Source organism: Patella vulgata, chromosome 9 (assembly GCF_932274485.2).
Source record: "Patella vulgata chromosome 9, xgPatVulg1.2, whole genome shotgun sequence".
Taxonomy (NCBI): Eukaryota; Metazoa; Mollusca; class Gastropoda; family Patellidae; genus Patella; species Patella vulgata.
In genome coordinates this window covers 33,050,995-33,067,106 of record NC_065887.2, presented here as the reverse complement: position 1 = coordinate 33,067,106, position 16,112 = coordinate 33,050,995, and positions in this window count along the sequence as shown.

The following is a 16,112-nucleotide window of genomic DNA, read 5'->3' as shown; positions in this document are numbered from 1 at the left end:
ACTGGGCGGATATACGTCATTCTGTATGCTATGAGGGACATTTTGCCCAGACAGCGGCGCTACGGCCTACTCTTATTTCGAGGGTTCTTTTACGTGCACTCCAAAGTGTAAACGGGACATCGGGGTTTCCTTCCTTCCGAACGACTAGACGCTGTTCTTTTCCTTTAAAAAGGTATCACACAATTTCAGATAATTGACTAAATGGTTTTTAGAATTTTCGAGGGTTCTTTTACGTGCCCGCCAATTTGTATAGGGGGCTTCGATTTTTAGTCACATCCGAACGACTAGACACTGTCCTTGCCAGGCCCACCATCCTGCACGACAGACAAGGGAGGACCACGCCCGAAAATCGGGAGAGAATCCTAGGCCTCTTACTCACTGAGTCACCGCGTCTCCCCGTCAGTTAATAGATATTCTTCTAACCGATATTGGCTTTACAACATAATAGGACACATTTTAATGCCTTTCGGGTAGTAAATATATAATGTATCTGTTTTATTATTTCGCTAGTCGAATAAGAAGATTACATCACAGCCCATGAAAGAAATCATAACGATCGAATAGTGTCGCTACAAGTACACTAGAATGAATCCATTTTTGGTAGTTGTTTTAAATTATTTTTCGATATTATTTTCGATTATTTACATTCTTTAATTAGTTGGAACGATTTATTTCAACATTCACACATATGTCTCTTTAATGCGTATGTTTCAATCTTCAAGATTTACAATCAAAGAGAAGAGCGAAGACCACCGTCCTTATCATTAGCATAAAATCTCGACTGATTCCATACTAAAAATTCCTAAAGTCTTTAACATTAGATCGATTTTTCTCAAGTTGTGAATATTCGATTAACAATATATTACAGTTCATTTATTCTTTCTTCAATCTGGATACATATCGTCTGTAGAAGACATGCTGCTTCTTCAAGAACGGGTGCTAACACAAGACATATAAGATATTCACAATGCTAGGATGTAACTACATGACCGAATGTTGAATATAGTTTAATATAATTGCTCTGAAAAGAATTTTCAAGAACACCATAATATCTCAGGTATTAGATATTCAGGTTCTCAGGTATAATGTCTGGAAAACCGCAGCCCAATGTTTTTTTTCTAATAAGAAAACATCTTGGTCTAAAGGTTTCACAATCTGATTAAAACACAGATCCTATTTCGTTTCGTTTTTTATAGTTCAAAATTTCGTTTTACTTGTGTTTACTACACTAGGATCTGGAAGAGTTGTTATCATTGACGTGTTTTGGGTGATGTGAGGGATTACCCAATGAAACGGTCTGTTACAGTCAGCTTTAGGCGTATTTTGCACGGAACTGTGGGTAATCCACTAGAAACGTTATTGCTGATTGGGTAATCAAATGTCTGACGTCATAGGTCAAAAGCCGCTCGTATCACCTCTGACGCGACCTATCGCTACAACTTGTCAGATCTTCATGTAGTGTAGGCCATCGAAAGTATAAAAAAACGAAACGAAATATAGATCTGTATTTTAATCAGACTGAAGATTTCATTAAGCCCACTGACGTAATCTGACCACTTTAGCATTTACATGAATAAATTAAAATGGTGTGTTGTTTCGTACACAATGCAGAATATGTAAACCTTTTCGAGACCCCTGACCCACTAAAAACCTTCGATTTTTGGAAGTGTTTATTTCGATCGAATAAATTTAAAACTTTCAGATTAGCAACCGAAATTATTAATTGCAATGGAAAATGTTAGATTCACAACTAGCTATGTTGTCAGTTGGTCTGGGAAGTGGTATCTGTTGGATCTGATACTAAAAAAATCCCCCAAACCCAAGGAATTTGACGAGTAAAACATTTCAGGAAGCGGGCGATCTTATTTGTACCAGGTTTTCATTTGCAGCCACCAATTTGCGTTATTGGGTCTTTTAATTTGGGGCAGCCGCGGTGTCTCGGTGTTCCGATGGGACGAAAGGCCGAGGTCCCGCGTACACATTGGCGTGCACGTAAAAGAACCGTTGATAGTTGGAATTCGAAATAAGAGTAGGCTGTAGTGTCGTTGTCCGGAAGGAATTTCCTCCATAGCACACTGTATGGCGCATGCCCGCCCTCATTATCCCAGTCGGTGCAGAAGAGCAGAACGTTAAACCCAATTTTTCATTTTCATTTTACTTCTTAGTAATGTGTTTTTGAGTAGCCATATACTTAGGTGTTAAACCCCTCATAATAAGGACATGGTATGTGGCTAAGTGAGTAAGACGCTAGCTCGCTCTGGAGGTCGCGAGTCCGATCCCGGTTGTTGGCCGAGAAAGTTCAATGGTATTTTCCGGCGTGGTTTCCGCTTGTTATTGGTGCAGGACGGAGGGCCCGACAAGGACAACTGTCTAGTCGCTCGGGTGGCACGAAAAACCAAGGTCCCGTGTACACATTGGCTTGCACGTAAAAGATTCCTCGGCAGTTGGAATTCGATATGAGAGTCGGCCGTAGCTCCGCTGTCGGGGCAAAATTTTCCTCATAGCTCACTGTATGACATATGCCCGTCATCATTAGCCCAGACGTTAAACCCCATTTCATTTCATTTCATCCATTTCTATTCCCCCCCCCCACCACATTCCTGTAAGGGAGAGGGGTAACAACTGTGAGTGAGTAATTAGTGGACAGTTGTGAACTGGTTTGCATAGCTGATCCATGTAGCTGTCATCACTATCTTTGGACAAAACGTAGAAACAGATGGACCATCACCTTTAAGAGGCGTACTCTCAACGGTGTGTGGGTTCAGGTACAGTTAACATAGAATAAAGTAGTGTATTTTGGCAAAATAAATTCTACTAACATATGGTACGATTAACAGGAATAAAAACAGACCAGTCGCTGAAAGTTGGCACATTTTGAATTTGACTATTAACATTGAAGAATATGCTAGTAGAGAAAAGCGATTGAATAAAGAGTCCCAAATAAAGTAGTTGTGGTTTCAGAAGATATATCCAGAAGTATATGGGGTGAAAGCACTAATACACCCCCGTCCCCACCAAAAAAAAGAGAAGAAATTAAGGTCACGGTTCTAGACCTGCCGCACCTAGAGCGTTCCTGACTGATAAATTGTGGGAACATGTTATCTTTGTACACCATGGATGCTAGAGTTTTCAGGACACTATGGTACTCAAATTTCTGGTTAAAAGTACAAGTTTACTATGATATATATCATCGCTGCTATCATGTATTCTAGTTTTATTTTGGATCCCGTTTTTGTTTTTTGTTTTATATCTTTAGATTTGTGATTTGAAAAATGCGAAAACGGCTTATCAACAAAAAGATATTCTCATACCTTTGAACAGTGTTTATTTATTTTGTTTGGTTGGCCATAAAATGAAATGAACTGAAATTTTCTGCCCATTCGTTTGAAAGAGATCTGTAGTTTACATTATGGTTGGTTACATCGGAGAAAATATTTAGATTTGTGTTAATTTGATGTCAAGAGCATCAGTCGTTTGTGATTGCCAGCATGATGGATCGTTCTAAAAGTTAAAAACAAATAAAAGAATCTGAACGGTTGGTTAATAAAAACAACCGAGCAAGGTTATCGTTCATTTTTCAAGGAAAAATGTAAAAGATATTAAAGTATTGTTTAGTAGTTCATTATCATTTTAAGATCTGTCGCAGAATATACGCCCTTTCTATATATCTGTAAATGCAGGAGGGCTACACCTCCCATGACAATTACCTACAGATTGACAGGGCAATCACGGCGATAAAGACAATGTGTGGGGTGGGTGTGTATTGTATAATATAACCGTCCTCGGATCTGTAATGTTAAAGGCAAAACAGATCGTTCCCATATATCTCAAAGGTAAACAATAATGTACAGTTTTAGGTAAAGACTATTGTAATTGTGTGTAATTTAATACATCCGAGTGTGTAAACAAATCGTCATCAGAAATAGATGGCGATGTGAAAGCAATACAAACGAAGGTAAACTCTACATCACAAGTGTTGTTGGTTGTAAATAAAAGTATGGTTACCTATACTTCTTTAACAACGTTTGAACTACTGTAATGTGTTTAGGATATTATTAGACTATTGAACCGGGTGTAATGAATGAATACCCACTTCCAATCATTCCAGAACTCGTTTAAGACATCTACTATGTTTAATCTAAAATTAAATCTCTAGTTAAATCTTTTACAATTCAGTACATTATCAGGTTCGCTTTGCTGATAGAAAAAGAAATATCGTCAGTGTATTATAAAGTGATGAGTTTGTTGAAATGAGGTAAAAACTGCAGTTGCATGAAAAAACAAAATAAAGAAGATTAATATTCGATCTAAAGAGATTTCTGTTCATTTAAAAAGAAAGCGAATATTAATCTACATTTTACTGTTTCTGTTCAGGGAAAGTATTACGATATACAAAAAGTTCTGTAAAATATTATGGTAATCGCTATGGCAGTGTTGATAACGGAGATGTTGCGTGTTAACAATGTCAAATCCTGAAATGAAAGGTGGTATCAGGTGTTTCATGCCCTAGTCTCTCCGTCGAATTATCCATTACATGAAAGGGGCATTTGGTAAGATTAGATTGAGAGACGACAGTTCTCGCTATAATTGTTAAAAAAATAGATAATGAAAACAGAATATGCTGAAAATTTCAGTCAAATTGCTTCTAGGCCAGGAGCCCAGGGGGCCAACCTAGCTGAAAAGTGTACCAATTTTTTCCTATATGTTATCAATGCATGTATATCTGGTATCATCAGAATGTAAGTCTGCCGGGTTTCCGGTGGTGGGTGTGGTATTCCACGCCCAAAATGCCATGCACCCCAACTAGGCTAGATTAGCTCAAAAGTGTACCACATGAAAATACTAATACCTAGCACGTATGGAAGAGGCGATAAACTGCGGTTACAAGAAATTGAATTTTGGACATAAAACGTTTTATGGGGTTAAAAATGCGTTTTTGAAAAAAAAATTGTTCCTGAAACCGCAAAGTATCGCCTCTTCCATACGTGCTAGGTATTAGTATTTTACGCATCCTGGCACAATTTTTAATTTTTTGGACGACGGGAACAGTGCCGGTTAAGCTATCGTAGGGGGGGGGGGCATTTTCGGCGTGTCTGTTAGGGGTAACCCACCGCACAAACTTTCTAGCAATGGTCATTCATGATTCCTGTATTGGTACTGAACAACTCCAAAGCTGTTTTAGGTTGTACAGATTTCAGCTAATTTAGCCTAGCTGTGGACTGGAAATTAGATAACTCTTGTAAGGGATACTCTACCACTACAAATGTCTGACAATTGCATAGCTCTGTCAGGGGTAACCCACCACTAGAAATGTCTGTTAGAGTGTTTTTGTAACACCTGAAGATGTACGGGACACTGCTGTACGATTTTCATGTGGTACACTTTTGAGCTAATCTAGCCTAGTTGGGGGGGGGGGGGGGCGTGGCATTTTGGGCGTGGAATACTACCACACCCACCACCAAACACCCTGGGTTCCCGTTCTATTCACTCTGAACCAAGATATTAGCGATTCAATTTCAGGCTAGCCTCGCTCGTCATTACTACCGTTGATACGATAATAACCAAAGTCCCGATTATCCATTTTTACGTTAAATCATCCATCATAAAACGTATTCGAATACATTAAATATCGCAGACTAACGATCGCACCGAGAGTTGATTATGGTCTTGATAAGTTAATCAATATCTAATTAATTTAGATAACATTTAAGGCCCAAAAAAAGACCTGCTATAGGCAGATTTAGCTCTTGCATGTTTATGTGTGATGGAATTAGAATCTCAAACTGCCGTAAACACAGTAAAATGAAATGAAATGGGTTTTTTTACGTCCTACCGTTCTTTTCCGACTTGGCTAATGAAGACAGGAACAGTAAAATGAAGAGAAACTTTAAGAAGTTCGAACTCTTATATGCCACAAATGACATTCTTTTAAATGTGTCAGACGTTATCAAATAAGTAGTTAGTGTGAATTTCGACAGTCATTTGAACCTGTAGTTCACAAAATGACAACAGTACTACAAAGATAAAATGATATGAATATATTAATGACTAGCTCAATTCTTTCATGTGGCAATCTGCTGGTATTTAATATTTTCCATTTCCGTGGCGAGACCGTGATGAAACCGGCGGCATCCGGGAAGAGAACCAGTTTAAACTGTGGCCAATACAGGGAACGTGTGATCTAGTCTTTAGACAGTGAAATACAATGTAAAGCAACATGATGAATCAACTCACGGCTGTTACAGATAGATTGCACTCGAACCGTGAAGAACTGAGATCAGTGGTACTGAACATCCTAGTCGTGAGTGTAAAAAAATAGTTATTGTGAAGTTATTTGTTTTCTGCTAGAGTTGTCTCCCTTGTAATTAATCATTTTTTTATGGAGTTATTTTAAATTTATAAGTTCAACATTTTGACTTCGTACATATCAAACACACCCACAAACAACTAAGCAAACAAACTTTCATATATCTATATATTATATCTTGACGATATTGATAGTGCCTCTTTAACAGTTCGTCTTATGCTCTGTATATTAATGTTTCACAATTATCACAGTTTTTATGTTGTTCAGCAATTAGGATTTCAAACAAAACTACTACGTCTAAACCTCGTAAAACATGGATTTTTATAAAGAGTTATTTTACAGGCAGCTAAATTGTCATTTTAATCGATGCCTTGTGCTCATTTACACAAATATATCACTCCCCTAATATAGAGACACGGCATCTATAATTTTCCCTTTATTGATCACTAAACCCAAATTAAAGAGTATTCGAGTAGTCGCTTAAAGTTCGTCTTTTGAAGGCTAGAATCCAATAAATTGGCAATGAATTTCCACGTAACGATTAGCGATCTTATTCAATTACGTCATGCGACTTCTGCTCAGAATAATTCTCGGTATTTTGACGTATTGATATTTCGTCTGCTAATAGAGGTTTCAGTTGTTTGACATGCGAGGTTCGTTCCACTTGCTCTCACTCAATCTTTTCGTATAGAATTGCAAGGTTGAAAATTTCTGTTTAAATAGACCGGTGTTATATTGGCCTGCATGTTCTTCCATCAGAAATAGAAATCACGTCCCTGATTGGTTCTACCTAATAAGTCGTCCCAATCTCTTTACTCATCATATATTTATACTAAAATAACAACTTGGAAATAAGCAATCTCAGATTCGTCATATTGTTACCCCTTGATAATATTTACAGTGAAAATATGTTATTTTTCCGAAGGACATCTCTTTAAAACTACATGATTGGCTCTGGCATATTACTGTACAGTTGTCACCATATAGAATACACAAAGAGAAGAAACAAGGGGTCATAGGCTAAGGCTGTGATTACACTATAACCCGAAAAAAAAACAGTTCGGATCAACGTATGTGTTCACACTTGAAGAATTATATTTGGGGTAAGCAGACGCAATAGATTATCCCGTCTGGTGGCACCCCACGTGAATGTTTCCGTTCACGCTGGCAATTTTGGGTCCATATTTTACCGGGGGCAAAGTACCTGAAATATTTGCGTTCAAACACATCAAGCTGTTGATCTCTGCGAGTGCCCGGATGACTGGTCAGCCAGATCTGCACACGGAAAGGTTCTCTGGTAGTATCTACAGGGGATGGCTGGGCCAATAGGGGGCCTGCTGATTTTGTTCTGCTATTCCTGTACTGTAATCCAGGTAACTTCGTGTGTTGTCGAACATCGCCGACAACGGACTTCCCCTGCCTTCTACCCGGAGCCATCTGCTCCCAAGTGTTGATCAATGTCTTTCAAGAAGTTTTCAAATTGAAGCGTTTTTTTTCTGGCCTTCTTGGGTGCGTTTTCCTTGTCCAAATTTACAATGCAATAGTTTCATTGGAAGACGATGATCCACATGTATTGTCCAACAAAGCTGAGCTTATAAATGTGTGAAAGTTGAACTGGCTTGCACATGGGACGACCTCGGTACCTTTATGCCAAGAAGTGTTCTCATGGACGTGGCATACAAGTGGCATGATGAAAGTGATAAACAGTCCACATTTTACAGTCATAAAGTAATGTAGTGAGAATAATGGTGCGGTAGACCTGGATCTTTGTTTCGATTTTGATACCTCTCCACATAGGCGTAGGAGCTCAAAGTAATTCAGGGGGGCATAAGGGAAAATTGCCCGAAATCAATACCGTTTTTTCGGTCATACATATCATAAGAGAGCTTCGGGCATATTTTCGGGCATGCAGTGGACAAGAAAAAGACGAGAAAATACTTTTCGGGGCAGTGTGGATCTCATAGAAATAAGTTAGTTATATTTTTTCTCTAAACGTTAATAGAAAAAAAAGGTCGTCGAATTTTTCATTGCCCGAAAATAATTTTTTTTGGGGGGGGGGGGTTCCCCCCCCCCCCGCCCCGGCTCCTACGCCTATGCCTCTCCAGTTTCACACATTCGTGTAGGTCTGTCGAAGGAAACAGTGGGTTCTGACATATACTTACTTCATCATTAACATTACCTGCCATGGGTAGATTTTGGGGGTTCTAAGTGTAATCAGCGATAGCTTGAAAATATGACGACGACTAAAGTACGACGACAGTTTTCGTGTTTTATGTTAATTTAATATTGCTCTAGCTGCTAACTGGACACAACAGCAAATTCTGAATCAATATTTTTTCTGACATTCCAATATGATCTTTTAAAGGGTTTTAATAAATATTCCATTATTAAAGGATAACCCCTACTGTTGCAGTTTTTTTTATTTATTAAATAGGATTTGTTACAAAAATGCACAACGTGAAAGGTCCTCCATTTAATCCTCTGTCATTGCAGCTTTATTTATATTTTATTCATTATCTTGTACTGTATTAAATTGGTATCAAACATTTACAGCCTGTAGTTTAAATTTGGTCTCCTGTAATGAACAAATACACACATATTCATGGTAAATAAACAGACGACTAATTCAAATATAATATCACAAATACATCTATATACCAATATCCGTACAGCCCAAGAAATGGCCTGCCACACAAAAGCTTCAAGAACATGTTCGAGGATTTTTGGGAATCAAGGCTTGGGTTCCACCAATTAAAGTAATCTCTTGATGAAACTTGGCATGCTTTATCCTTGGACAACAGCGCATCGAGTTACATGGCGTCAAAATTCCAAGATGGCTGTAATGGCGTCATACTAGGTTCATGGTCAATAGTACGTTCGTACATCGCGGGAATTTTTCTTGGTCCTAAGAATCCCTTTACCACATAAAACTGTATAATGGGTTATTTTGTATTGTGTCTTATACTTCTTCCAGGGGTGTTGGATGGCCGAATGGTTAGCACGTGCACGCTGTATCATAAGGTCTGTCATTGAGTAAACTGGCGAGCCGGTTGTACGTGACAAGGAGTAGGGTCGCCTGTCCAGCCTCGTGGGTTTTCTCCGGGTCCTCCTGTTTCCTCCCACTGAATAATGTGTTAGTCCCGAAATGACCAAATTTGCGTTCTCTCTCTCTGTATACTTCTTCTATATTATTACTATTTAAAGGTATCGAGGCGATAGCGTTTGGTGAAATTTGTCTGATCTGTGTTGTAGTCAGTTCCACCATAAAATGGCAAACTGTGAATATAGGCGCTCTTAAAGGACAATATTGGTGCCAGTCATTATCACATATGTATATCCGTTATCATTCGTCACATCAGTCAGTTATATAGAGAGGCGACTCGTGTTTTCCTTTGGCGTTCGTCACTTCCGATTCAGAAAAACTGTATTACTCAGCTATCGTAGCAATGATCTCTGAGATAAAATTATATTCGGAATGTGTTTAACCAGCTCTATCACATATGTGATAATGACTGGCACCAATATTGTCCTTTAACATCCCTTACTGGGGTTTCTTCGCCCGATTAAATTTCCAGAAATGAAAAAAACTTCTTTCGAACATTATTTACGGTAACTTACAAAAACTGTTGTTGTTACACATGCACATTGTCGCCATAAATGTTCACCCAATCCCTTTAAAAAGATACTCTCAGTTATCTGTCTAGGACCATCATTGTCTAACCTTTCAATGTGTGGATAAAAAGCACGGTGCAGCTTTTCAGTAGTTTAACTCATTCATATGAAAATTATATTGTTTCAGTTAATTATGAATTTATAACCAAATAACCATATATTATCATCTTGTCTGGATCAATACATTTAATTGGTCATGGATGATGTCATTTAATTTTCGACATATACAATCTAGATTTAAAATATCATGAACAGACATTGGTTAATACCCAAGATTTATTGACACGAGATAGCGCTCTCGAGCTCGCGTTCTAACGTCTGCCATTCCAGGCAATCGAACCCCGTATGTCAAGATAAATTCCCATTTTATTTTTTTTCTTGGTCTTAATGTGATAGAATTACATTAATCAAGAATCATATCTCTTTATAGGACGATGATTTAATAATACATGTTACACACTAAAATTATTAGGTCTTTATTTTAATTAACCATGGATTCCATAATTTGAATATCGCGACAAGAAGCATTTTGAGAGAACTTAAGCCAATATAGGCATTACTCGTTGTGCGATCTATTTTGGTTTTATTGAATGAAATATTGTTTAAAAGTGCAAAATGACTTTGATTTAGGTAAAAACCAATGTTGAATTAGGTTCATATTATGTGTTAATACGATCAGTACTGGTACAAGGTCCATTCGTTGTTTTTTTTTCATTTTGGCAGAAATAGCGGAAGCTGTTCTGTTTACTTATTTTAGTTTGGATCCTTCTTGAACACCGAAAATGGAGAGTTTGACATTTTAAATGCATATAGACACCCACTAATCAACACATAAAACTGAAGTTTTTACTGATCATTTTGAATTTAAAATAGAAACAATATGGGATGATCCATAATTTGCCTTTAAGTCCTTCGGTTATTCATTTCTGCACCCAGAACAATCACCTGGCAAAGCATTTAATTTGAATTCATTGAATGCACGTAAATAAAGTCACAAGTCTCAAATACATTGGGCAAAAGCCTGCTGTTGGAAGGCATAATTAGGCTTTCTAAGATCGACATTACAAAAGCGAAACTCATGTTTCATTTGGCTGTTTATAAACTCTTTACTACAGTTTTATAATACAACTTTTTTTTACAGTGTAGCGGCGTTCCAATTTATTTTTACAGATAAATATTGATAGAACTAAATTAAATTTGATGAATAATTGCCTTGTTGTTGGTGTGGGTTAAAATAAAAACTTTATGTCCTACACAGCGTAGGATTCGTTGCTCTAAAAACTCATATATATTATATTGTAAAACCTGCACTTTATATCGGTATGCGTTAGAATATAGTGCGAGTGTTACTAGCGGCCATTGGCCGTAATCGTCTTTCTAGAACCTTCGATATCACTTCTCATGTGTTTGAATATATCTTAAAGTAACCTAATCTATAACTCAATATTATCCATGACCTTCGAGAACGCGACTTATAATTTAAAATTGACCTTGTTATCTTAGCGTGAAAATATAGGCTGCTAATATTTGATACCACTCTTTATTTGTTTGAGAAGTTAAGATATCTAACAATTTTTTTATTGCACTTTAAAGTAGAGGAATAAAGATGTTTTCACTATCGTCGGCTACTTCAACTAAATTACAAATATTAATGAATTGAGGATGTTATCAGTATATCCCATTGCAACAGCAAATCTCGTGAACATTAGGACCTCCAAGTATTTAAAAGATACAAATCTCGAGAACGAACAGTGCGATAATATAAATTTGCGTAGGTTCTTGAAACTATTTAAATGATAGGAATATCTACAAGGTGATCAGAAGGACTGATGTTAGGGTATATCGTGAAATATCTAACTTTAACTGTCCTGTGAAGAGTTCTAACTTTAACGGGGTATCGATCACAGACTTAGATTGACTTTCATCGATAACATGCTTTAACAACTAACTAACCATCAATGAAATCTTTACTTGTTAAAGGCACTCTTGTACAGCTGATTTGATTCTTGTTAATATGTTTGTTTATTTGTTATTTTTTACAGGTTCTGGAGGGGCAAATTTTACCTAAATGATAAAATTTCAGAAAGATTTTTTTTCAGAAATTAGATATAATTTTCTATATAGGAAATTATGCGTTAACCGATTCTAATTATTTGTTGTTTTTTTTTTTTTTGCTGCACTTGCTGTTTGCATATCATTTACGGAAAGTCTTGATCTAAATATTCCATGGAAATTACAGATATATTTTTAGTTAAATCATATATCTACCATTTGAGATATTTGTACACTATTTTCAAACTACACTATTATGATTGTTAAATCTCTATGCAGTTAGTTGATAGACAATGATATTTTGATTTTGTTATCCTAACTAAATTATAAATCATCAATTACATTTAATGTGGCTTAAGTCGTGAAAAATTATATATTGTCCAAGAAATACAAATGACGATTAACGAATGATTAATTTTATGTGTAAGGGTTTTAGACCCTATATTACTCTAACTGTCCGAGGCTTTGTGATACATTTTCAAAGTAAACTAGCAATCGCATTGTGTTTTGATAAGGCAGTGGCTATTGTTAGGACGAGTCGTAAAAATAGTCTTCAGACTATTGTTACGACGATGCTTTCAGAGCCCTTCATCGGCGAAGTTAAAAACTGAATAGTCGTAAAAATAGTCCTGTGGCTATTGTTACGACCATCGATTTCTATTACTCCTCTGAATCAATGAATTTCAACTTCACTACAGGCCCGGATACAGGGGGCACGTGCCCCCCCCCCCCTTCAACCCATGCCACTAATGCAAACCACTAATGCATGTGGCACTCTGATGATTACCCTTTGCTCCAATGTAGCGCCCCCCCCCCCATCGACAAAGTCCTGGATCCGGGCCTGACTAGGGTTAGGGTTAACCCTAACCCCAAAACTTTGCCGATGGAGGGCTCTGAAAGCATCGTCGTAACAGTAGCCCGACAACTTCCCGCTATGATATACAGGGCAAGGTGCATTCTCTTCACAATTTGGCATCTGATTCTCACACTTAAACGAACTCTTTGTTTAAGAACGTCATAGCAATGGATAATTTCAAATTTTGCAATGTGATATTTTTTAGGAAATGGTAGAAACTTAAAATAACACTTTCTAGAATACTTGATACCATTTTTATCAGTTATTTTACATGTTCAGGAAGTAAACAATTTGGTTTACCAAGATATTTCAATTACTACACCATTTCAGTCTAGCTAAAATTACCCAATGTTTTGTCCCGTTTTATCTTTAGGTTGTTTACTTCATTCCTCTTGGCCTTGGTCTAGTGTGGGAGTCATGGTGGCTAAGTGAGTCAGACGCTGACTCGCTCGTGGATTCACCATGTTAGTGGTGCAGGATGGAGGGCCCGACAAGGACAGCTGTCTGGTCGTTCCGATAGGACGAAAACCGGGGTACCGTGTACACATTGACGTGCACGTAAAAGAACCCTTGGTAGTTGGAATTCGATATAAAAGTAGATCGTGGCGCCGCTGTCAAGACAGAATTTCCATCATAGCACACTGTATGGCATATGCCCGTCTTCATTAGCCCAGTCGGAGTAGATTAGCAGGGCGTTAAACCCCGGTTCATTTCATTTGTTGGGTAATGCTCAGATTATGATTGATTGATCTGGATGGCCGACTCCAGATAAACCTACTAACCAAAAGCTGCGATACAGAAATTCCACGAAATCCTTTTAATGGCCTCCATTATCGAAACATCCATGCGATCTAATTATGGCCAAGTGTATTATTGTACCTTGGTTACAGATTCAGAACGCGCTTTATTTAAAAATTTTTAAACTGTAATTGGTTGATACTTGGAATGAAAATGACACCTATTTTTAATTAGATGGAGATTTGTTCTAACTTTCGAACTAAATAAGCACTACTTAGAAAATGTGGCTAGCTTTAATGGTTTAATGGCCATTTCCTTAACCTCTTTACAGTCCTTGTATCCACCAGACTTTAATAGAGTTCTACGTTTCCAAGAACTTCGATAAATAACGTGAACCCCTTTCGATCCTCCTTGAAGAATCAGTCATAAATCTGTGATTTTTAGAAAGATATCTGTACCAAACATTACACGACTAGCTAAGAAGTTACATTTAATACAAATTCTATCACAAAAATGTGTGACCCTTGAAATATATAGTTTGATTAAGCTAGTCTGAAGTGCTGATTAATGGTTCTTTGGTTCATAAATCCAAATTTATTGAGTTAAAGGGATTTTCACATAGTTAAAGTTTCCTTAAATATATATTTCAATAGAACTATTCAGACCCGAAGCTTGTTTATGGTGATTTTCCGGGAAGTAGTCCTCAGTACCAATGGACTAACCAGTCCCGATTTTAAAATGAAGGAAATGTCGAGTAAATTGGTATTCCGGAAGTGTAAGCTTAATCTGTCTTTAGCAGGACACCAATCTCCCAAGCAGAGTTGCCCCCCCCCCGCCCTGCAGTTCACTGGATATCGAGAATGACTGGACCCCAGACCCGCACAACCATTAACAACCAGTTAACACAGATTAGGTTTTTCACGACTAACATACATGAGTGGTATGAAACCACGCGCCATGACAGAACTTATGATCAAAAGTGGACGCGTTAGACCATTCGGCCAACCACCGCACATATCCCTGTCTTACGCCAGTTGGGGAATATCCGCATATCGAAGTTGAGAGAACATCTAAATTACATTTAAGAATAAGATATACACAATACTATCTAATCTCCATTTCGCATTTAAAAAATTTCTTTTGCATTATATTATTGCAATCAACAGATGGTCTACAATAAATTAGTACGACCTACAAGCCGTTATAGTTTTGAAACATAATGCGGTATGAAACAAGTTGGATGTGTTTCAAGCTCTTTTATTTTATCCTATTTTACACATCTCTTTTTACATTTCTAGAAATGTTTATTTAGATGTATATGTGTAATGTAAGTATTTTGATGCGTATTCTTCTCATCTTTTTGTACTCTGGAAATTATCAGGAATCAAGGCCAGATGGTGGGTGTAATCTTATAAATTATCAAAGAAGTCTTGATATATAGTTTTAGGTGCGAAAAGATCTACCGTAATTGATGTTAATAAATAGCCTATAACACGCCTTGGTCTAAAGTATACAAGAATATGATGTATATGATTAATGGCGTTAATGTTAAAACAAGAAACTACTTACAAATCATGACGCGGGTTCAAAATCTCCGATTTATCCATAACATAAATATTACCTATATAACTATAAGAAAGGGAAGACTCTATGTTTAACTGAAAAAGAAAGAAACACACGTTCTGGAATCGAGATGAACACATGCTAAGAGAAATGGCTGAAAAAAGTTCTAAGTCTATCTGTGAAAGACCTGTACAAAGTCGATGGTTTCCATTTATTTTTCTGCATAGTCGACTTCGAGTTGTATACACGCTTTTGCCAATGATGCCGGTCAGGAACAAATGTTCTTCAGCCACCCTAAACAAGTCGTTCACAGTTGACGACTGGCTGGTTCTTTTCTTCATTTTTGGAAACAGGTTTCATTATGGTTAAAAAATCTGACCAATATATTAACAGGAAGGATCTGCTTCAAAACGCCACAGTTTGTCACGGGACGCCAGGAATTTGACACGTTTCTTATCCGCCGTGAAGAGCTTTGGCACCTATCTTGAAGAAACTTTTGTCATTCCTAACTCACTGGCGATAATATGTTCAATCCTCTATCAGACGTGCCTACAACACTGGAATTATGTCGAGTGGCCATCACCATGTCATGCACCCGGGTAATGTTTTCTTGAATGGTTGCTGTTGACGACCTTCCCGAGCGCGGGTCATCGTCAAGGCTTTCTTTGCCACGCTTAAATGCCGCATCCCACTTCTTTACTGTGGAAATGGAAGGGACATCATCCCCTAAAGTGGAGAATATGTCGGAACCTATCTGGGGAGGAGATAGTCCTTTCAGTGGCATGTACTAGATGACTGCCCTATAGCCAGTTTTGTCCATTTCTGGTGATTTGAATGGGTAGGTCTGGTACGAAGACAATAATAACACTATAGTTGCAGTTCTTATGTCTATGATTCTTTCAATGGCTATATTTGTTGGTGGAA